General features: G+C 41.3%; 1 protein-coding gene across 6 annotated transcripts in view; it reads left to right on the top strand.

Moving 5' to 3' along the window:
* KLF12 (KLF transcription factor 12) overlaps positions 1 to 18,796 on the top strand; it is a 479,922-nt gene that overhangs the window by 63,681 nt on the left and 397,445 nt on the right. The window contains exon 1 of one of the 6 annotated variants that reach the window (XM_067016245.1): positions 11,887 to 11,985. The exons of the other annotated variants lie outside the window; for them this stretch is intronic. The gene's annotated coding sequence lies outside the window, so the exon portion shown is untranslated. Of the gene's footprint in view, positions 1 to 11,886; positions 11,986 to 18,796 lie in introns of those variants that run through there. 6 annotated transcript variants of the gene reach the window in all.

The following is an 18,796-nucleotide window of genomic DNA, read 5'->3' as shown; positions in this document are numbered from 1 at the left end:
GTTTTTGAAAAGCAGTTAGCTATATATGTCGCCTCCAACCCTGTTGCTGTACGCTAAGCCTCTACTCGGGGCCTAATCGTTTTGATTCTTGGCAGATGTTTATCTTGAGCTATGGATAAGGTCTTTAAAATGGTCTTCAAAGTACCTAGGTTTATTTTCTTTAAGCTGCGTGTTTCCCTTTTAGGAATAATGCCCCATTTTTAAGAGTTGGCTAGTGACCTGTTATAGCTGTCTTCCGAGTCTGGAGTGATGATGCTTTTTTTTTTTTTTTTTTTTTTTAATTTTATTGAAGTATAGATGACTTACAGTGTTGTGTTAATTTCTGCTCTACAGCAAAGCGATACAGTTATACGTATATATATATGATATATATATATGTTCTTTTCCACTATGGTTTATCACAGGATATTGGATATAGTTCCCTGTGCTACACAGTAGGACTTTGTTGTTTATCCAGCCTATATACACTGGTTTGTATCTGCTAATCCCAAACTTGCTTCCTCCTCCTTGGCAACCAACAAGTCTGTTTTCTATGTCTGTGAGTCTGTTTCTGTTTCGTAGATAATTTCATTTGTGTCATATTTTAGATTTCACATATAAGTGATAGCATAGGGTATTTGTCTTTCTCTTTCTGACTTACTTTGTATGATAATCTCTGTTTTGGCAGGACTCCTTCCCAGTCTTTGATTTTCAATGTTAGGTGAAACTCTCCTGCCTGACGCCCAGAGGTGTACGCTCATATTGCATTACCATTATTCTTGGTGTTTTCTTTTCACTGTCTTATTGAAAACTCTGAGACTGTTCTCTAAAAGGATCATAAAAGTAGGACCTGATAGTTGACTGTACAGGCTCTTTCAGTATAATGTATATATGAGTTGGAAATGGCTATATTTCGTAATAAAGGAAAATTATTTATGGATAAAGAAGAGCATGCTAGACTATTAGAGCAAGTAGCTTGAGAAAGCAAGTGTTCCAAATATTCACCGTCTGCTTCAGTAGACTTTTTGAGAATAATAGAGTACAGTCTAAAACCCCCCCACACAGGCGTTTCCATTTCCTCTTTACGTAAGTCTCACCTTCTCAGTATCACCTCTGTGTCCACTGGCCTTACTAGAGTGTGGATGTGGATGGACCGTATCATCCACAGCAGCTCACATTTCCTGTTGATGCACGTACCTGCTCCTGTAGCACTTCAAGTCTCATTTAAAGCGTCCCCTAACCCTTCTGTGTCTGGGTGCCCAGGGACATCTTATATGTACTGATGAGTTAGTCCATCTGCTGGGTACCGTCGAGAGTCTCTTCTCTATTTTGGTCTCTTGCTTGCTCACATCCTCTTTTCCTAAAATCCCTGAGAGAGCCTCATCATTGCTGGTTATAAGTCTTATAAGAAAGAATCCTAATTCTGTATGTCTAGAGACATGATTCAGAGCTCTCTAGATTGTCAGTCCTTGAACAGAAGGGAGAATGTCCCTTCAGGTAGCTGGGGTCCTAAGCCATGTTGATTATGTACTTCCTTCATGTCACTGCTAACACTGCTTTATGGCTTAGAAACTGGGAATTTGTCTTGAAGCAGGTACATATAATACTGTTCTCTGTTGCTGGTTGCTGTGCATATCCATTCCTTACCCCATATGATGGATCACTACAACACAAACAATACGAATATCCTCATCCTGCAGCCATGGAACAAAAGTCTTCATGCAAATGGATAGGTATGGGCTCAGGGAATTTCCACGTCATCGTATTTACCTAGATATGTCTCTTCCTTTCAAGTTAGGAACTCCCATAGAGGTAAATAGGGTCCAGGTAAATGATGAGATAGTATCAGTTACAGTAACTTTGAAATCATTATATGAGTGTCTGTTTCACATTTGAACTTCTCACATTGAGAAATATGTGTTTTGAATAAGAACATGGTTTGCTGCTTTAAATTTTAGTGTGTCTGTCTATATGCCAATATGTAAGTGTGTGAATATAAGTAACATACACAGTATTATAAGGTGTGCATGTGTGTATGGCACAAAGTAGTATGATACCTATGAGTAAGTTGTATGTACAGATCAAACAGTAGTGTGATTGATGCACATATGTGTATGTGTGTGTGCATGCATATGAATCACATGTGTAAGAGTCAAATAGAGTAGTGTAATGTATATGTGTGTATGTGTATATATGGGTCCACCACAGTGCTATCATGTGTTTGTGTGTGTGTGTGTGTGAATCAGACACAGAGTCGTGTGTGTGTAAGAATCAGGGGCAGGCAAGCATGATACGTATGTGTGCATATGTATCTTTGTATAGGATTCAGATACATAGTAGTATAAAGTAAGTGTGTGTGTGAGAATCAGAGTAGTATACTTGGAAAAACACAGGATAAATAAAATTTATGATGATTCCAAAATGGTAACACCTGCATGACTGTGGAAATCACGCAACCTTACTAGGCACGATTTAGGCGAGATTTTTACTAGATCTAACTGCAGTCTTTTATGGTTCTAAAATTTGATGGTTAGTGCAGTCACTGTCTGAAACGACTTAGCCTGTCCCACCATTGTGTGAGTTATTCTATCTATAATGACGTTTATTTATTTATTTATTTATTTATTTATTTTTTTATAATGACATTTATAACTGACCTTTCTGCATTCAGAATCTCTGTTGTATCTTTTGTTTATTAGCTTCTGTGGGAGAGAGACACGATAACTCTAATTTCACGGCTATTTTTCTGAATATGCCCCAAATGGCCCCTGGTTTTATAATTAAGGGAATCCAACGCTTCCTTGGATGTACTGTCAAAACCACATTTTTTAAATCCTTGCATTAACATAAGGAAAATGTTGCAGCAATCTGTCTCATCTTGTTAAGGCTACCTGGCTATTTAATACCTAACTAAAAGGATTGAGTGAGTGAAAGCCTTGAAGGCAGTATTCCTCTTGGTAGGCAGTACATAGATAGCCCTTGCCACATGCTACATACTCAGCATATATTTATGGAATGAAAAAATTATATGCTAAAATACATTTAAATAGTTCATTGTTATCTGTGTGCCCATGTGTTTTCTCAAGATTCCTTTGCAATGTTTTGCTTGGATATGGTGGAGAAGGGTGGTTTCCTACCATCATGGTTGCAAGATGGCAGTACTGTTTAGGTGCTTTTGGTAACTGTGACAGACAGGGTGCGGAATTGAGAGATGGTGGGAGTAGAATGTTACTGCTTTTCTCTCTTTTGGGAACGGTTATTGCACCCCTTTTAGAGGAACCATCTTCTGTGTCCATAGAATCATATGGGAACTTTTCCTCTGGGCATAGATCTTGTGTCTCTAGGGCACCGAAGCAGTTAATATAAATGCTCTCTTTTGGAATCAAAGTTCAGTGCGGACATAGCACTGAGTTATGGTACCGGAATGTCAGACAGTCCTACTTTTCTCTTAGAATATTCTCTTACTGCAAAGGGAAGTGAAAAACTCTATAAGGGAAAATTATAAACAATAAAAGAAAATTTGGTAATCTAATACAAAAGAACACCTTTTTCATTGCATGAAATGCCTTGTATGTTTTTTTTTTTTTTTAATTTCAAAATCCATTTGAGCATTCACCACTAAAGCTTGCTGTGATGGCAAAAAATGCCTTTAGAGGCCCTTAGTCAGCTTCGGCTGATTAGGTGTAGTGGTAATTAATTCTTACTTTGATACCTTGTCAGCCTTCTTATTTGTAGAAAAGGAGTAAACATGAGAAATCGGACTTTAAAAACTGTGGGTGATGATTAGTTATTGCAAATGTTCTTCAGGAAGCTATTTGGCCCTGAAATGAATGAAATGAGAACATGTTGTATAAGGTTGGTTTCCCAAGCAGTTTTGATGTTCTTAAAGTTTAGCATAAAAAATACTAATAGCCTCTGGATGTTTCATATTGGCTATCGCTTAGCTCTTTTCCTTCAGGCCTCCTTACAGCATTTTGGAAATTTTGGCGTTAGGTGTGTGCTGACTCTCACCTCAGCAAGAAGACTTCTTCCAGAGTCAAAATGAAACAATATTCATATTAGGGGGTGGTAGGGGAAGAAACACTGCCTTCCCCTCAGGAGCAGACTGCATGCGAGTTCTGCCAACTGGCCTGTTTGTGAGAATTAGTGAAGTCATCAGGCCAGAGCTATTTTCATGCACTGACATGGTGCTCCAAGGCAGCTGGAGGTGCTGCATAGAGGAAGCTCTGAGAGAGAGGTTTTCAGAAGCAGAAAATTTCCCTGCTGACTGACAGCATCACCATTTCACCCCGGCTGAGACTCCGACATCTCCAGGAAGCACGAGGGCTTGTGTAACAGCCCAGGCAGAAGAAGGACGGGGAGCGTTTCTAGCCTTTCCAGGTTATCTGAAGCGATGTCTCAATATCAAGGTGTCCAAAAGAATAGGTGGCCCTGGGTAAGGAAGATGGTGCTGGAGATGAAGTCTTTTGCTTATAGAGCAGCAAGACAGATTCCTTTTCCTCTCCCTTCCTTCTTCCCTCCCTCCCTCCCTTCCTTCCTTCCTTCCTTCCCTCTTCCTTCCTTCCCTCTCTCTTTCTCTTTCTCTCTCTCTCTGTCTTTCTCTGTCGCGCCCTCCCCCCCTCTCTCCCTGCCTCTCTCCCTCTCCCCCGCCCTTCTTTCTCAAAAAGGTCAGAAATGCAAAGGCTGCCCTTTTTGCTGGCACAGTCCTGTAGGAGATTATGAGCAAAGTAAAGGAAGTGGGACGTGCATCATGTATAATTTATCAGCGTATTGAAAACAAGTTGAATACTATGCAGGACAGTAAATGACCTCAGAACAGCCCCAATGTGGGAGAAAATACTGTTCAGTTGTATTTCTTAAACGCTTAAGAAAAAGATCGATCACTTGGAGACAGTTTTTTTGTGTAACCTGCACTGCATTTTAATTTTTGGATTCTGAACTCTGCCTGGTGGGCTCTGTCGCTAAAGATCCTTCAGAAAAGCATAAATGAATATTTGATTAGAGAATCATCTACCGGATGCTGTTTTAACCACTTCCGAAATGATCTAAAAGTGTACACAGAGCTCTAGCCCTTCAGAGACTTAGAAAAAGTCCAGGGACATCAACCAAATGGAGATAAATTTAGAGATAATGAGATACTAAGCCTGAGCGTGAGAAATTCGCTCCTTTTCAGCTTCAGTGATGCAAGTATTTTCAAGTCAGAAAGCAAGAGGTGTCCTCTGATAAGTAGTTTCCTACAATAGGAGTGAATCAAAGCAGACACTCTTTAGCATGAGTGCACTCAGGGGTCATGGCTGTGCAAGCTGCCATGATTCAACGCTGTTGAGCAATATGGGATGTCAGAGACAGAAAGCTGCCTTGTTTATTAGAAGTAAGGTAACCACAGTCTCAGGCAAGTGAGGAAGGTTTTGCTGGCACTTTCATTCTGAATAGCAAGCCCTAGTGCAAGGAAAAAAAAAAAAAAAAAAGCCGAAGTGTTCGGTATAGGCGTTTATATACTACTAAAGCTTACAGAGCTCTCGTTTACTTCTTAATTTTTTAAATTAAAAAGCACAATCCTTACATTTCTTATTCAGTAACGGTTACCAGTTTAGCAAAGCTCTCATGTTAAGTCAAGGATGGCAGTGCATGGCCTGGAGTTCCACAATACTTTACGAAGTCGAAGTTAATGAAACCTTTGTTTAGGCAGGTGCTTTCTTCAGACTATTCCAGAAGACATGTATTCAGAGATTTCCATCATGTTTCAGCCGGAAAAAGATCATTATCGCCTTAGAATTTCTGGGAAGGTCGAGGAGGGTTTGCAGAGTGATTTTCTATTATTTGATAGAATTGGGGCCATCCGTTGGAACATTTTCAATTACAGGTGAAGGAACTTGGACCCCAAAGTGTCTTCCTTACCTGAAATCTCATAATCTAGGTAGTATTAATGGAAATTAGATGAATGAGTCTAACTGAGGGTTACTTTATGTTCAATATTAGACTTGCTATTTGGGTGGAAAATTAAGAAAAGCTGTAATATGCTTATATTAAAGCTTTCCTGGCTATAATTTGTTCTTTCTCTGGTACTTAGAAGGACCTTGAGAATCACGAAATTTGGTGTATGTAGTTTTTAAAAGCTAGTCTTGAAATCTAACTTCTCCCTTATTGCTGGGACCTTGGGCAAGTGACTTATATTTGAGGCCTCAGTTTTCTCATTTGTAAGATGAACTTGATAAAAGAACCTACCGAAAAGGATTGTTGTGGCATTTTGAAAGAAAAGATCTGAAATGCCTTAGTGTGGTGTCTGGTATGTAGAAAAAGCGGAATAAATCTGGCCTGTTCGGAAGGTGACTAATAATGTTATTTTGTTCTACAATACCTCAAGGCCCTCGTTTGAGGGATTCATTTTCATTTCCGTCTGAGTATTGGACCCCACGAGGGACCAAGGTTTACATTTGCCTTCACCCCTGTATACTGGAAAATAATTTTCTTCCTGGTGGGCTGAAATGAATGCTCTATCAGTAATAAAGTTCAAGACATTAAAACCTGTGAATAGAGGTCAGTGAACATTTCGGAGTAGGTTCTGGGAACACCCCCAAGTTCACAATGGCAGGTTTCATTCACGGTCATTTTATATATTAGGATCTCCTCTTTTTTGCTTCCACTTCTTACCCTTGACTGTGTATGGGTATGCATTTTTATATGTGATTGTTGCATATATTATTTAAATGATGATGGTAAAGTTATGAGAGAGACTTTTTTGTACCTGTTCTATGGATGAGAAAACTGAGGCTCCGAGAAACTTGTGAAGAAGTAGTTGCGTTAACTGTTTCACTTTTTGTTTTCTCTCCCCGTGTCTCCATCTCTCTCTTCATCCGATTCTTCTCCTCACTGTACATTCTTGGCTTCCTTCCTTTTCACCCTTCATCTTAATTCTTCTCCCTTTGTATTTTATTTTATTTTTCCTCATTTTATTTTTCTCTTGTTTTGTCTTTCCTCATTTCTCTTATGTATGACAAAAACAACTTTCAAGAGTTGCTGTCGTTAATGATTTTTGAAGTTTATACCCATTTTTAAAGGAGAGAATACATTTTCTTTTAAAGCTGTTAGATTAAGTTGCACTTTGTGGCCAGCAATTTAACTCGCCTCCCCTGCATGTCCATGACTAGCTGACAGGAAAAGTAGTTTATTATTCTTGTTTCAGAGATGGAGGCGACTCACAGATACATACCTTGAAAATTTTCTTTTTCATTGACAGCCAATTCTACTTATACTAACAGAGTTCTCTGGTTTTAAAAGGCATCATATATTAAAAAAAAAAAAAAAAAGGCATCATATAGTAGCTACCATTTTGATTGCTTTAAATCTGTCTTCTCAGAGTACAAAACCTGCTGTAAGCTGTTCTTTGAGAGTCCAGTGAATTTAGTTGGACCCTTTGCAAAAGCGACGGGAGGAGGTCAGAGCTCCCTCCCAGGCTCTGGGGCTGGGCAGAGGCTACGAACAGCTGGCCCCAGCCCTGTCTCTGTCTCACTGTCTCGAACCTGCTATCCTGTGGCACTTTGTACCTCTTCACACAAGCACTCAAGCCCTTGCCCTTGCTTTTTCCTTTTTATCAGAAGACCATGTAGAATTAGCTTTATGAAGATAAGGGAAACTGAACAGTTAGACGTCCAGAAACAAAAAAAAGCTTGGAATCGAATACTAGACCATATTTTAAAAGTTCCCTTGTCGGGATCCAACAACTTGTGCCTGGCCACCCATCATTCACCTTGACCCTCCTTCTCGCGTCCCTTAATGGCTCCCAGTAAGTTAAAGAAATAATTCTGAGCCCTTACGTTATGCAGACCACTACAACTTTCCCTGACCCTGGTGCCCAGTTCTGAATCTCCTTTTGCTTATCTAAAGAATCATTAATAATTTCTAACTCCAAACCTTTGCTTTCCCCTTTCTCTTAGAGGCCTCACAATGGAAGGGGAAGTAGGCAGATTTTTTTTCCACTGAGTTGAATTTCATCCGCTTTCCCTCCCAAAGAAGGCAGACATGGCTTTTATTTTTCCAGTCCTCTTTTACATGTAGAATTAAAGCCAAAACAAATTATGTTAATCTTGGCTTTTCGGTTGAGTAGATTTTGGATGAGTTGACGTTTACAGTAACTTTGAAAAATGTTTTTCAGTTTGACAGTATCGTCGGGTAACACAGTTTACATTTTCACAGATTACTTTTCTGAGCCTATCTGCAGACCGAAGCATGACAAATACACAAATAAGTTTCACTTCTTTTCTCTGCATAGGAAACTCTTCATGTAAGTAGGATTCTTATACACTCAAAGGGATATACGGCATAATTTTATACCTAGTGCCATATAAGTTGGATTTCTTATTCATCACACACCATATGCAGTGTTATTAATCTTTACTGTAAGTAGAATGACAAGTGAGCAGTAAAAGCAGGCCTTAAAAAACTACCAACAAACATACAGGAAAAAGGCAAAATCCCCTAACAGATGCTTCAGAAAGAAATGACAGTCAGTGAAATTTGGGTTACATGTATGTTGCATAACTGATGCCCTGGTGTGTACCTTCAATATGGTCCATGGTTTTCACTTCAAATCCTAGCTTGGGCTCCATTCTTTTCTCCATTTTTCCTTCCATCTCTCTCTTATCCTTCCTCTCCCATACTTCCCACACCTCTTAACTCCTGTTAAAAACATCTTCTCTGGGTGGGAAGCGCTTGCCCCTTTCCTCTTCCTTCCCACTCTTCAGGCAGGTGTTGCATTTGTCTGTATCTATGGTCCCAAGCAGGCCCGTCATCGGTATCTATGCCCATCTTCCCTGCGGTGGGTTGAGAACAGCTTTTAAAGTGGTCGGGCCGGGCTTCCCTGGTGGCGCAGTGGTTGAGAATCCGCCTGCCGATGCAGGAGACACGGGTTCGTGCCCTGGTCCGGGAAGATCCCACATGCTGTGGAGCAACTAAGCCCGTGAGCCATGGCCGCTAGGCCTGCGCGTCCGGAGCCTGTGCTCCGCAACGGGAGAGGCCACAGCAGTGAGAGGCCCGCATACCGCAAAAAAAAAAAAAAAAATAAATAAAGTGGTCGGGCCCCACTCACGCTTGATGCTTCCTGTCCCCGTGTCCTCTGCCTTCCTTACCCATCTGTACAATCCACTGTTGCTCTTGGGGTGGTGGTCTTGGCTATTGTTATTCATGCCTGCTTTGCCAACTGCACGTTGGACTCATTCCTGGGCCTTACCGTGCCGCCGTTTATCCTGGTCCTGGGCTTGGTGCTTTTATAGCCCTTGCTTCCTGGCCGCCTGCTGCCTGGAATGACTGACTGTGTTTGGGGTGGATTGATGCTATTGTCTGTCTTCCGTCACCATTGCTTATCCATAGCCCTCCTACGTTAAATGAAAACCCCTCTTTGGATGCATCTTGACTGTTTCATGTGCTGGGCCACAGCGGGCTGTGTTACATCTTGTTAGGAACCAAGAAAGTAAAATTTACAAGTATCCTCAGATACTTTAATGGCAAAGTAAATGCCTTGCATTGATTTGTTATTGTGACCCATTAGCACAAGCATCATGTATTCTCTTCTTCTAATAAATTGCTTTGCGGCCAGGGTTTTGCTTTTTAAAGCCATTTAAGTGAATGGAATGGATTTGAGAAGTTAGAAGTCTAAATTTCCAACTTGCTTGATGCTAAGACTGCAAAGCATTTTGGTGAGAGAGTAAGGGGCAGAATTTGACTTACTAAAACTTCCAGTTAACTTTTCTTTGGTAGTTTCTCTTGACATGACTTTTCTGGTGATTTTTATTTTTTTTTCTAATTTTTTATTTATTATTATTTTTAACATCTTTATTGGAGTATAATTGCTTTACAGTGGTGTGTTAGTTTCTGCTGTATAACAAAGCAAATCAGCTATACGTATACATATATTCCCATATACCCTCCCTCTTGGGTCTCCCTCCCACCCTCCTATCCCACCCCTCTTGGTGGACTTACAAAGCACCGAGCTGATCTCCCTGTGCTATGCGGCTGCTTTCCACTAGCTATCTATTTTACGTTTGGTAGTGTATATATGTCCATGCCACTCTCTCACTTCGTCCCAGCTTGCCGTTCCCCACTCCCCATGTCCTCAAGTCCATTCTCTATGTCTGCATCTTTATTCTTGTCCTGCCCCTAGGTTCATCAGAACCTTTTTTTTTTTAGTTTCCATATATATGTGTTAGCATACGGTATTTTTTTCTCTTTCTGACTCACTTCACTCTCTATGACAGACTCTAGGTCCATCCACCTCACTACAAATAACACAATTTCATTCCTTTTTATGGCTGAATAATATTCCATTGTATATATATGTGCCACATCTTCTTTATCCATTCATCTGTTGATGGACACTTAGGTTGTTAGCATGTCCTGGCTATCGTAAATAGAGCTGCAGTGAACATTGTGGTACATGACTCTTTTTAAATTATGATTTTCTCAGGCTATGTGCCCAGTAGTGGGCTTGCTGGGTCATATGGTAGTTCTATTTTTAGTTTTTTAAGGAACATCCATACTGTTCTCCATAGTGGCTGTATCACTTTACATTCCTACCAACAGTGCAAGAGTGTTCCTTTTACTCCACACCCTCTCCAGCATTTATTGTTTGTAGATAGTTTGATGATGGCCATGCTGACTGGTGTGAGGTGATAACCTCATTGTAGTTTTGATTTGCATTTCTCTAATGATTTAGTGATATTGAGCATCCTTTCATGTGTTTGTTGGCAGTCTGTATATCTTCTTGGGAGAAATGTCTATTTAGGTCTTCTGCCTATTTTAGGATTGGGTTGTTTGTTTTTTTTTGATATTGAGCTGCATGAGCTGCTTGTACATTTTGTAGATTAATCCTTTGTCAGTTGCTTCATTTGCAAATATTTTCTCCCATTCTGAGGGCTGTCTTTTTGTCTTATTTATGGTTTCCTTTGCTGTGCAAAAGCTTTTAAGTTTCATTAGGTCCCATTTGTTTATTTTTGTTTTGATTTCCATTTCTGTAGGAGGTGGGTCAAAAAGGATCTTGCTGTTATTTATGTCATAGTGTTCTGCCTATGTTTTCCTCTAAGAGTTTGATAGTGTCTGGCCTTACATTTAGGTCTTTAACCCATTTTGAGTTTATTTTTGTGTATGGTGTTAGGAAGTGTTCTAATTTCATTGTTTTACCTGTAGCTGTCCAGTTTTTCCAGCATCTGGTGCTTTTTAAATATTTAGTAATGTCATCAGTGGTTGCTTTCCTGGGGCATGAGAAGTTTTGTTCACTGTTATCCATCCTGCTAGATGCTCTGGAACAAGAAATTTAACTTCTCTTTCCCTGCCCATAAGATTTTAATTATTATATTTTTTCCCCACTTTTTTTTATAGGGATGTCATGATGCTTTGGAGTAGAGGTCATGAGTAAATACAAAGTACAGTATAATAGATTTTTATTATTTTCTTTAAAGTCAATCTTTGCTCACTAATTTTTAATTAGGACAGTGGTGCATTGAAGATGTTTAAGCTCATGAGTCATTTTTCTTAATAAGATAATAGGCATATTCCTTTTGCTTTTGTTTTTTATTTAAAAATTTTTTACTTTCTATTGGAGTATAGTTGATTTACAGTGTTGCGTCAGTTTCAGGTGAACAGCAAAGTGATTCACTTATTATACGTATGCATATACGTATAAGTGAATTTAGATTTAGATTCTTTTTAGATTCTTTTTTAGATTCTTTTTCCATATAGGTTATTAAAGTGTTGAGTAGAGCTTCCTGTGCTGTGCAGTAGGTCCTCGTGTATTCCTTTTGTTTTTACTTTGGGAAATGAGGAACAAGTAGTTCTGTCAAGAATGGAAAGTACTGTACAGTGTCCAGAAAATGAAAACATGTAGTCAGTAAAATATGTAGGCACACTATTGTGTTCAGAACACCAAAAAATTACATGAACAGTGAGGCAGCACAGCCACGAGAATGGCCTGGGCCCTGATCTTGAAGTTGTCTCTCATTAGCTCTGTGCTGCCGGGTAAGTCATGAGGTATTTTCTCATTTGTAAAATGAGTCATTTCAGTTTGCCAACCCCAAAGTTCCCTTGTGTTCTGTCATGTTAAAACCAAGTATCCACTTCCCTGCCTTTCCCTGCCCTTCCCTGCTTGCTTCTCCGGCCCATGTCAGGTCTTGGACTTGACCCCTGCAAGGGCGCTGAAGCAGACCTCAGTGGGCTGAGTCTCTGTGGCACTAAAGTTGCTGATGAAAAAACTCCAGCTCCTGACAATAAGGCCCTCAGCTTGTTTGGTTGTTTTTTGTATTCTGTATCATGTATAAATTACTTCCAGCTAAAGTGTCTAGAAGTTTAAATGATCACTCTGAGTTAGTTGCTTTGACTTCTTTTTATGGATCGTCCTGGCTGTTTTGCCTAGCCCGGTGGTTGTAAGTCTTTGGAGTTAGGGATGGACTTGCTGTGTTTGGTTTTTAACCCCCTTGGGTCTAAGAATTTTGATGCTGTGGGTTGTCTGAAATACATGTTGAAGATAGGAGCAGTTTTAAATTTAACATATCTTAATCCTATTTTATATGATGGAATACATGGAGAAGTTTACTGGGATTGGGATATCATATAAGAAATTATAAGTTAAATTACTTTTTTTTTTTGGAAGGTTTTTGTTTTGTTTTGTTTTGTTTTGTTTTTGCGGTACGCGGGCCTCTCACCGCTGTGGCCTCTCCCGTTGCGGAGCACAGGCTCCGGACGCGCAGGCTCAGCGGCCATGGCTCACGGGCCCAGCCGCTCCGTGGCACGTGGGATCTTCCCGGACCGGGGCACGAACCCGTGTCCCCTGCATCGGCAGGTGGACCCTCAACCACTGTGCCACCAGGGAAGCCCATTTTTGGAAGTTTTGAATTTTATTTTAATTTTTTTATACACCAGGTTCTTATTAGTTATCTATTTTTTATATATTAGTGTATATATGCCAATCCCAATCTCCCAATTCATCACACCCCACCCCACCCCAGAACTAATAAGCCTTTAAATGTTCCTAAAAATACTCTGTAGTCACTAGTCCCACAAAAGGAGTTTGTCTCCCGTTTTTCAGTGAACATGAGTCTCTAGTCCCCTTTACCCTTCTGAAGAGTCACAGGGATATGCCAAAAGATTTTCTGCTTTTCCTTCACCTCATCTTCCTTCTCGACAATGTAATAATATAATTTTTTTAAAATAATATAATTTTAAAGCAATCTTTTTAGCACATTTTCTCATCCAAAGAGGTTCATGCAATAATTTAAGTTTTCACCCATTCACTCTATACTTACTGAACATCTGCAGTGTGTGAAGTCCAGTACCCACGTAGGGAAGGAAGCTCCACTGTTTAGAAAGCATTGTTCTGGCTGTTTTGAAGCCAGTGGGGGCAGTGTGTTGAATGTTGAGCGGCTCTAGCCTCTGACTGCTTGGCTTTTCATCCTGCTCCACTGCTTGCATGACTTTGGCCAGTCTTTACCTTCTCTCTATGCTGGTTTCCTCCTCTATGAAACAGGGATGTTAACTCTATCTCACAGGGTTGCTGAGTGTTACGTGAATTGATACGTGGAAAGGACTTAATATGGTGCCTGACACATGATAATCCTTATTGTTTATTATTATATTACTGTCATTCATTAATAGTAGTAGTGGTACTGTTGAAAGTGGTAGCTGGTATTTCTTGCCATCATGATTCTTGCAGTTTCATGAGAAGTTGAGAGTTCTATTATAAGGAATATGTATTAAGTATAAATTATGTTTGTAATACAGTTTTTCACCACAAATGGCAAATGAAAATTTTCTCTCTAAATATTATATTTAATAGAATTAGGTTAGATAATAATCTACTTTGATACATAGTTCATCCTTAATTATTTTAGATATTTCAGTTTATAATAGCAAGTATCTGAAGATGCTCGTTGTAAACATATGGACCAAAAATACCTAGATAATAGAGTTTCCTGAAACAATGGCTTTCTACTGATGAGGTGTAAGTTAATATGCATGTGCTTTTAAAATTATTGCTGGGGGCTTCCCTGGTAGCGCAGTGGTTGAGAGTCCGCCTGCCGATGCAGGGAACACGGGTTCGTGCCCCGGTCCGGGAGGATCCCACATGCCGCGGAGCGGCTGGGTCCGTGAGCCATGGCCGCTGAGCCTGCGCGTCCGGAGCCTGTGCTCCGCAACCGGAGAGGCCGCAGCAGTAAGAGGCCCGCGTACCGCAAAAAAAAAAAAAAAAAAAAAAAAAAAAAAATTATTGCTGGTATGACTGTGGTGGATGGAGAGCACAGGGCAGCTGGGAAGACTGCAAAGATTTTAGAGGGAAAGCAAGTCGTTAATTGGCAGAGATGATGAGGAGAGGCCTAGCAGCTGAGAAGTGGAGTATTTTGGAAATTTGAGGAAAAATTGAGCAGATTATATGCAAGGGAGAGAAGGCTGTAGTCGCCCTGCAGCTTTTCCTCTCAGCTGCGGTAATGGGCGAAAAGGACAGACACCAGGAAGGGTAACATTTTCTAGAAGGGATTATATTTGATTCTTCTTGATTCTTTACTCATGTCCAAGGGACACTGACTGCCTTTAAAATTTAGGGAACTGAAATATAATGGAAACTTGCTTCGGGGAAAGAATTCTCCCATTTGAATTGTGTGTGCTGTGATCCAGGCCAAGATGATGGGGTGTGATGTTGGGTGGGGTAGGTAGCCTGCTTCCTTGGCAATTAATGTGATTCTCAGCTTTGATAAATGGACCCTTTGCGATTTCCTTTCCATGGAGTGTCAGAAAACTTATTTTCAGTAGAAGTAGTCTTCTCAAGTGGGGCGGGGGGAACCAGTAGAAAACTCACAAAAAAACACAACAGTGATTCAAAACTGTAGTTCTCAGAATTATCTACTGGGCAGCAGGCGGGTACCACGAGACTGTGTGTCTATGGCACCGTATCCCAGAGATCCACACACTGTATACCACATTTGTGATGCCACATAGGGGCCGCTTTAAATTTGGACTGTCTTCCAGTTTCTGGGCTTAAAAGCAACCTGACATAGAAAATTTTCTAGTTTAATTCTCACAGTTACTCTAAGAAGAAGTTACAGTATCTTCCTTTTCTATGCATAAGGAAAATGAGGCATAGAAGGTGAAATATTTATTTTAGGCCATATACCTAGAAGATTTGGGAACCAGACTTGAAATCCATGTCTTCTGATCCTAAATCCTCTTTTTTTTTTTTTTGTACTTGACACCACTTATATTTGTCTCTACTTCATCCTGATTCTGTCTGTCTTTCTGTCTTTCTTTGGGGGTGGGGTTTAGTGTTGAGCAGTGGTGGTGTTTTTGATCCTCTGCTGTAGATAGTTGAGTCCATCGTACTTTACCTCCCTTGTTGATACCTGGAAGGCTCCTCTCCTGTTTCAGTCATTTCACTCCCTTTGTCTTTGACGCCCTCTTGCACTCCTCTTCCCCTGGTCACGCCCTGCTCCTCCCAAGCAGCCAAGCACACATTCCGTTGTGGCGCATGTCCCTAGATGTGCAGGAGCCCTTGCACAGTTGTTAGTGGTGTTTGTAAGTGTGTGTGGTTGATTTTCATACATGGTTCTATGTTATAAAACTCATTTCTCTTTTTTACAGTTCTCACCTAACACTGTATTTTTAAGTTATATCTCATTTGGTATCAGTTCTTACTTCCGCATAGTATTCTGTCACATTCACTTACTATATTTTACTTTTCCATTCCCTAGTGTATATACCTCCATGCCTTCAACTCCCGTTACTGCAGTGTTGCCTTCAACGTTTCCAAACATGTGTCTTTAAGACGAGTGATCAGATAGGGCTTAAACATACTTACTTTCACTAATTACTGCCATATTTTTCTTTTATTTTTTCCATCAATGGCTCTACGAGTTTAAACATGCACCAGCTGTGTGTCAAATTTTCCCTTGTTCCAAATCACTGCAGAAACTTGGTATTATTCTCCTTTCTCTTTCTACACCATTCTGATAGACAGGAAGTAATAGATTGTTGTTCTGATGTGTATTTCCTTGATTTCTAGTGAGTTTTAACCTCTCTCCTACGCTCTCTCCCTCATTATACTATCCTTTGCCTTTTTATGGAAACTCATGCTCATTAACTCTTCTTGGACTGCTGAAATATCGTTCTAAGTGGCGTCTCTGCCTCTCATTCCCCAGTGCCCCTTGCTCAGCACTACCAGATTCATCCCCCTAAATGTGTCACATGGATCTTCTACCCTAAATCTCTGAATGGCTTCACATCCTCCTGTGTATGAGGTCAGCTCTTCTTCTGTGAATTGCCCACCCCCATCTGGCCTCACCACCACAGTGTGGTTGGTCCATGGTGTTTCCTTAGTCTTGGCTCCTACAGTCCCCCATGACCCCTGACACGTGGTAGGGTCTCCTCACTGTGCATTACTCCACGTGGAACGCCCTCCCACATCTGTCTGGGATCCTCATTTTGTTTTTGTTTTTTTGTGGTATGCGGGCCTCTCACTGTTGTGGCCTCTCCTGTTGCAGAGCACAGGCTCCGGACACGCAGGCTCAGCGGCCATGGCTCACGGGCCCAGCCGCTCCGCGCACGTGGGATCTTCCCGGACCGGGGCACGAACCCGTGACTCCTGCATCAGCAGGTGGAATCTCAACCACTGCACCACCAGGGAAGCCCTGGGATCCTCATTTTGTTTCTTAGTTTTCATTAAAATGTTCTTTGCACATAGCTTCAACAGTCAGCTTGACCAACACAGCTGGGTAAGAAGCAGCAGCAAGTCTTTGCTTGTTTTCTTCACCCTGTTTTTCTGCCCTCTGAGGAACTACTCTCTTTGTTTCCCGTAGTGTTAGCCCTTACCTGCTGACTTCCCAGTGTGTAATACAGGATTGAGCCCTTTTCCTCTCCACACCCGCCTGCCTGCCCCCACCAAACCCACCGCTTTGCTGTCTCTCCAGTGTAGTTGTGTCAGCTTTGGTTCATTCCATATTAAGTGTTTACGTAATTAAACCTTTGGACACACTCCTCAAAGCTGTGCTGTGCTCAGCATTTACTCTTCCTTTCTTATAAATTTTGTCTGATTTTTTTGGTTTGTTTAGCTGCGGAGCACAGGCTCCGGATGTGCAGGCCCAGCGGCCATGGCTCACAGGCCTAGCCGCTCCGCGGCACGTGGGGTCTTCCTGGACCGAGGCACGAACCCACATCCCCTGCATCGACAGGTGGACTCCCAACCACTGCGCCACCAGGGAAGCCCTGTTTACCGAGTTTTGAATATTCTTATCGTTGCTCCAGTCCCTGATTCTCCTCTCTTTGCGTTTGGATTCCTGGGGTGTTGCGTCAGATCCTCCTTCTTGGGGCCTGTAGTGCTGCCCTGCCTCGTGCACAGCTCTGGTCCTGGGGCCCCATAGTTGTCAGTTCTCTCCTCTCTCTTGAGCCCTCTATTCCCTTATCTCACGGTTCCTCCTCCTTTGTTTACCTCCTTTGCTGTGCATCTCCTCTTTCCTGAGAAGGGTCCTTGGAGGAGATGTAAATTTTTGACATCTAACATAACCTTTACTTTTATATTTCATTGACAGTGTGGTTCGGTCTGGAATTCAGGGTTGGACATGATTTTCCTTTGGGATTTTGAAGGCATTCCTCCACTCCAGCTTCTGTTTGGATGCCGTCATGATTCCCAGTACTTTTGTTGATGACCTGTCCTCCCCCCCACCCCCCTTGCTTTTTCTCTCTCTCTTTGGAGTCTTGTAGAAGTGTCTTCCTGTTGCAAGGGTTCTGACTTTCTCAAGGATGTGCCTTTGTGTGATCGGTTTTCATCAAATTTTGCAGGTTCTATCATTTGCAGTTGGTTTTATAGTTCTGTCAACTTTTAAACCCTTGTTTTAGGGAAATTTCTTTTTGCAAATGCAGAAATCCCTTGTTATCCAAATTGATTCATTTACTGAGTTCAGAGAGCAAGCAACCAGATCGGGACATGTCAGAGGATCCAGGAATAGTGCTTCCTCCAGAGAGTACTACCTCAGAATTTATTTTCATCATCTATTCAGTTCAGGCAACAAGAGTTTGAGGAGCAGGAGGGCTGTGTTTGTTTGATGCTGTCCTCATCTCCATTTTCTGTTTTCTCTTTAACTCCCATATTCCCACATTGAACATCCTGGACTTCAATTCCAATTTTCTTCAATTCCATTTATTGTTTTGCTCCTCTTTTGTGTTTTGTTCTGCTTTCTGAAAGAGCATGTCATCATCATCTTCCCATCCTTTTATTTCTTCTTCTTTTTTTTTAACTGTCACATTTTTAATTTCTAAAAATCACTTGTTCTTGTAGTAATCCTTTGTTAATGATGTCTTCTTGTTTTTTGAATGCATTTATAATCTCTGTAATCTCTGGTTGGAGCACTCAGCGGCTTCCTGTAAGCTCTGTACTGGAATGTGGGCTTCTCAGCAGAGTCACCTCACTGGGCTACTACTTGTGGAGCCCCTCATGGCAGGACACAGCTGTAGGCTTGATTCTAGGACCAATCAGGTGCTCAAAGGAAGAGCTTCCAGACTCCTGCCTACAGGTACAGGCCAGGAAGCCACTTGCAACCTGACCGGGAAGAAAACTGGACGTGACGTCTCAGCAGTCTGCGCCCCCCGTACTCTGTTCTCCGTACTATTCCCTCACTCACATGGTGTCCCTGGACTCCTAATGGAAGCCCCACGTTTTCCTCTATCCCGGGAGTAAACCACGGGTCTTCTAGCATTGGGGAGGGCGGTCATCTGTGTTCAGTAAGGTAGGGCATCTGGAGATCTAAATAATTCTTAGAGGGATTCTCGGCCAGTTTCCCTTGATATAGCTAAA

Source organism: Kogia breviceps, chromosome 16 (genome assembly GCF_026419965.1).
Source record: "Kogia breviceps isolate mKogBre1 chromosome 16, mKogBre1 haplotype 1, whole genome shotgun sequence".
Classification (NCBI taxonomy): domain Eukaryota; kingdom Metazoa; phylum Chordata; class Mammalia; order Artiodactyla; family Physeteridae; genus Kogia; species Kogia breviceps.
This window is presented reverse-complemented; position numbering and strand designations above follow the sequence as displayed.